The sequence below is a fragment of the Pteropus vampyrus genome, unplaced genomic scaffold, assembly GCF_000151845.1.
Source record: "Pteropus vampyrus isolate Shadow unplaced genomic scaffold, Pvam_2.0 Scaffold448, whole genome shotgun sequence".
Lineage (NCBI taxonomy): Eukaryota > Metazoa > Chordata > Mammalia > Chiroptera > Pteropodidae > Pteropus > Pteropus vampyrus.
Window position 1 is genome coordinate 27,362 of NW_011889229.1, and position 5,523 is coordinate 32,884.

Consider the following 5,523-nt stretch of genomic DNA (forward strand, 5'->3'; position numbering starts at 1 on the left):
CGAGAAAATGTGAAAATGTATATGTATTAATTCATTTAAAATAACATTTAAAAGTTACGCGTTAACACGAACAACAAATTTAATGAAAAATTCCTGTATTTTTGAAGACAAAAAATCCATGGAAAGAGTGACACCATTTTTACATTTTTGCAAATATTTTTAACATCTGGCTTCATGGAACAGATCGTGGGACTTTTCTTTATTGCTGTTGTTCAAGGAGTCTTTTGAACATAGAAATGTTTCTTTGCCACTTTGTTTGAATACTTTGTATGAATACAGTCCCGAAATCTCTTGTACATCATGAGTTTAACTTTGGCTGAAGAAGAACGTTGAATGTGTAGCACATCATCTTTCTGCTTATGGCCAGTTATTCTTTTACCTGATCCTGAGCTCCAATTATTTTTGGGTGCACAACTAAAGAACGTGAACAAATCACAATTTCTAATTCGCTCATAGCCTTCGCCATTTTTGTCCTATTATCAATGACAACTACTGATTTTCCATTCTACACACGTTTCATAAACCACATTCACTATCTTGTTAACCATGTGTAAGACCCAGAAATATCTCAGCAACCAAACAGAAATATACTTAAAATCATTATAAATCAAATAAAAAGGAACCTGAGCATTTCTTCACGTCCGAATGTTTTGTGTACAAGATAGAGAAGTAGTATATATAATAATTCTGTGCACAGAATAATTTTTCAAAATATGCTTCCTAGAAAGAACTTTCTGGAATAATAGCTTGGGAAAATTCTGAAAATAATTCATCTTCCCCTTCTTAAAATGGTTCACAGTATTTTGTAGTCAGTTTGGCAGCTTTGATTTAAGGTTTTGGCTTCAATAGACTCAAAACGAAAAAGAACTTATCTTTCAAAAGTATTCTTATAAAATATGTTGTTTGGAAGTTCGATCCGTGGGAACCAAATGTGTTTGGGACACCTCATTTCTGACACTTTTATAATTTTTTTCCCTGCTCTTTGCATTCATTATTATGTCTGGATCAAAGATGATTTACCATAGAAGTTGTCAGACATGATTTTAGAGGGTTTTATCACCACTTGAAGAAATTTAAGGCAGCAAAGTTGTCGATCTTTTAAAATACATCTTCACAAACGTGAAGAATTTTCAAGTAATATCTTTTCTTAAAAGATGCCTGACCTAAATGGAATTAAATAACTAAAAACTAAAAATACAGTTATTAAAGATTATTTTCTTTAATAGTATGAAGTCTAGAATACCAAACCATTCTGCAAAGAATTTCTATCTAATCGAATATTTGCTCTTTTGCTTCATGTTATTATTTACGTTTTTGCAAGTATTTGTCAGTTCCGAGAACATTTTCTTCCTAATGGTATCTAATTAAAGCACCTTTAATATTCATATGCCTTTTTGGGTGTACAAGGCATGCAGATATGTCCCCTCAGAACTGAAACACTTACTGATTCCTTCAGTGGCTGGGAATGTTGAGGGCAGGAAGCTAAGTGTCCCCTTCCAGAGGAAAGGCGCTGCATCACCTGTGGTCATGGCCCCTTCCTGGGGCAGCCCACATCCAACGACTGGTCATAGTGAAGTTTAAAGGCCCAATCCCCTTGCCCTAATTCAAGACATCTCATCAGAGCCTTCCAGCTCTAGAGCTCCCTGTGAGACTGGCCGAAGCCTTTGTTGTGACTGCATAATAGTTCAACTTCTCCCAAAGCTTGATCTGCCTCTTTTACACCGTGACACGTGTTAGGCCTGAGAGCTCTCCCCTAATTCATTTCCTGAATTCTAATTTATTTTTCAGAGTCCTCTTCTGAAACCCCCTACAGCCTACAGGCTTTTCCAACCATCATTAATTATTTCAGCCTCTTAGTCCTGTAATTATATAATTATACACTCACACACACATTTATACTTTGACTGACTAATACCATTTTAACCTTGAACACAAACGCAAGATTTTTACTCCCAGTTATACTGGGATGGTTAAATTCGAAGTGACTATTAAGATCTCAATGTAAGGTGGAAGCAACTTGACTTGTTCAACATTACTGATGTTGTTATGCTGGTTAGAAGTGATGGTAACCCAACTGATTACATATTCATTGAGCCCACACAAGTTCTGGGATGCCAAGAATGACCTTCGAGGTGGCATTCAATGTATCAGCCTTCAAAAGATGGAGGTAAGGCTGAAGTCAAATAGGAAAATGTGAACAAACACTGTGACCGAAGCTGAATTTTAATGCAAACCAAATATGGGTACGTTCGTGTGTGTAGTGCATGTGTGTACTTAAGCATGAAGTAACATATGGGAAGACACACAAATTAACATGGACACTGTATTGCTTTCCTAGGACCCCCAAAACAAATTACCACAACCTGGGTGGCTTAAAACAACGGAAATTCATTCTCTCACAGTTGCGGAGGCCGGAAGTCGGAAATCAAGGTGTCGGCGGGGCCGTGCTCCCTCTCAAGGCTCCTCTCTCGCTTCTTCCAGCTTCTGGTGGTTGCCAGCGACTCTTGGCACTCCTTAGCTTGTAACTCCATCTATCACTCCAATCTCTGCCTCCATCGTCACGTGACCTTCTTCCTCCCCGTGTCTCCTCTGTATCTTCAAATCTCTCACTCCTTAGAAGAACAGCAGTCATTAAGTTTTGCCCTAATCCTGTAAGACTTCACCACAACTTGCTTTCCTCTGTAAATTAAGGGAATTAAGACTTCAACGTATCTCTTTTGGGGACACAACTGGACCCACAACAGGTCCAACATCTGATTTAGCGGGGAGAGGCACCTGGGGAGTGGGCAAGAAGGGAGGAGTCAAGAACACACAAGCAAAGGAGAAAAGAAAAGTAGGGGAAGGAGGGGAGGCAGAACGCAGCAGAAAGCGCTCTGTAAGTATAAATTGTACTGTTTATGTAAAATTCTGCGCATGTACATAAAGAAATTAGAATAGCGAGCTAGTTCTCGTTTCTTGGTAGAAATGATAACAGAAAATCCTTTTATTGACCTTCCTATGTGCCAGACACTTTTAAGCACTTCACATATAAGGACTCCTTTAATCTTCATATCTCAACGCTGCGATGTAGGTACTATTATGATCGTACCCATTTCACCGATGACAAAATTAAGGAATAAAGAGACGTAGCTAGTAAAATGGCTGAGTCAGGATTCGAACCCATACAGTCCGCTTCAGAGTCCGTTCTCTTAACCACCTCGTTATATACAATAGAATCCTATTTGGGGTAAATAAAAATACTGTATGTGCATATGAATGCTTGTATATTTTAGAAGACTTAAAGTGTCAAGATAAAAAATGACATCTTGGATTCTAATCAGCTCTGATGGGAAGTCACAAATACACAAATGCTCTGATCTACCTGTACTGGGTCACATGCCCAGACCAAGTGTTTGGGGGGAAGAAAGAAGGACATTAATATTAGGATATTAATATTAACTAGAACATTCTTGTTAGAGTCACAGGGAGAGGGCTTCTCATAAGGAAGAAAGGCTGTATTACCAGGGGAGGGAGTGCACAGCAGCTAAGAGGCTGGCAGAAAACACGCACACACTCCAGTCTCCTTGAGCCTCAGAACCACCTTCCCTTTTCTCTGTTGAGATATGAAGCAGCTGAAGAACCTTCGCTCTTCAGATAGAACAGAAGATAATGGCCCAAGGGTTAATAGTGGGCATGAAATTTGTCTTCTGAGAGAGAGAGAGAGACAGAGGGGCAGAGAGAGACAGGGAGAGGGGTGCGTCCTGTCCATCAGGGCAAGTTGCCACCTGGGATTATGTAACGGCACAAAGGAAGCGTCTGTTTTATTTGGATCATCTGGTATTTCGGATGCTCTGCCAGTCTGAGGATTATCACACCTCTGGGGATTAAGTGGTGCCGCAGGATTATCTGGGGTTTGAGGTTGATCCCTCACACTCAGGGATTCTCTGCTACTCTGATGTTCCTCGTGCCCTGGTAAGTTCTTGACTCAGACCTACCTTAGGGCAGGTCGAAGTGTCTTCCTGACCAACAGTTCCTGTTCCAGGAACTTGGGGACGGCTTTGTGAAGGACGGGATGTTCCTATTTTTATATCAGCACGCTGTTCTGAGGAAAAACAAGAACGGTGGAACTCGTGTCTCCGGAGTGGATGGGAAGAGTGGTCCCCATATCTCACGGGTGCGGGAATTATGGATGTTAGTTATCAGGACTGACAACAATCTCATGAGGATGTCCGATGAGAATGGTGCCCCCGGTGTCGCCACCGCTGACGGAAACGGTACATCCTTACTCTCAGGGGCTGATGGGAATGGCGGGTCCTGAGTCACAGAGGCTGACGGGAACGGCGGATCTAGCATCGCAGGGGCTGATGGGAATGGTGCACGTGAGTCACAGAGGCTGACGGGAATGGTGGCTCTCGCATCGCAGGGGCTGATGGGAATGGTAGATCCTGCGTCGCAGGGATGAGAATGAATGGTGGCTCGTCAGTCTCAGGCGTTCATGAGAACGGAGGGTCATGAGTCTCGGGCATCTGTGGGACTTGCAGCCGCTGAATCTGGGGTGCCAAGGGATTTGCGAACCCTGTATAATAGAGAATAATGGAAATAGTGGTTCCTGGGACTCACTAACCAATGAGAATGGAGGCCTTGTTCAGGAAAGAAAGAGAGTTATGTTTTGCGGTTTGTTTGTTTTTTATCCCAGAGGCTTAAGCAAGTCCCAGCCTAACCCATAGCCATATATTATTCATCCATCTCTCCATTCATTCGTTTAGCAACCATTTGCCTGAGCCCCTGCTCTGAGCCACACCCCATGCTGGGTGATACTGAGGACATAGAGATGACTCAGACCTGGATCGTGCCCTCAGTGAATTCCCAGAGACAGATCCAGACACCGAGAGTCGCAACACAACGGGATCAGCGTCACGCCGAGGAGACACAGCAGGGTGATGCGATTTACCATCCTGCCCTGCCTGACTAGGGGACATCTGGGGTGATCGTGAAATGACAGTAATTCTGGAAGCCGAGTCCACGTGCAGGGTCTGACAAAAGGTCCTTTTTATCGTAGGTGAACCTGTGCCTGACAAATCTAACGGGTGCCCAACGTCAATACCAAAGAAGCTGCACATTTTCGCAGAGGCAGCCCACCTCGAAAGACAGAGCATGGACTTTGCAGCCAGACAGGCCTGGGGTCCATTCTTGGCTCTGCCATTCACTGTGTGCGCTTGAGCAACCCATTATTCAACCCCTCAGTTCCCCGGCCTTACACGCAAATAAAACAGCTCCTAATAATAAGATTGCTTGATGATTTAATGATATAACAAATACCAAGCCCAGGGCATGTTCTCAAGGAGACTTTCAGTAAAGGGCATGTTTATCATTATTATGATTATTCCTATCATTAGTAATTAATAATAAATTTTCAAACCTCTACACGTATTTATTAAATATCTGGGTTCAGAGGCTTAAGAGCATTGGAAGAAATCAGTAGAAAAACGACACCCAGTGATCTGCATATGCATTAGCATTAGTTTCTTCATGTAAAAAAAAAAA

At 42.2% G+C, this 5,523-nt stretch overlaps 1 long non-coding RNA gene across 2 annotated transcripts; it reads right to left on the bottom strand.

The window, feature by feature from the left end:
* Positions 1-47: 47 nt before the first annotated feature.
* LOC105306585 lies at positions 48-5,221 on the bottom strand. 2 transcript variants are annotated; one of them, XR_002777511.1, is made up of 3 exons: positions 3,975-5,221; positions 2,401-2,612; positions 48-414 (listed from the first exon to the last, which is right to left on the bottom strand). It is a non-coding gene; the product is annotated as an uncharacterized LOC105306585 (long non-coding RNA). The 2 variants fall into 2 exon arrangements; XR_897157.2 differs by lacking the exon at positions 48-414 and having other exon boundaries at positions 2,206-2,612.
* Positions 5,222-5,523: the final 302 nt, after the last annotated feature.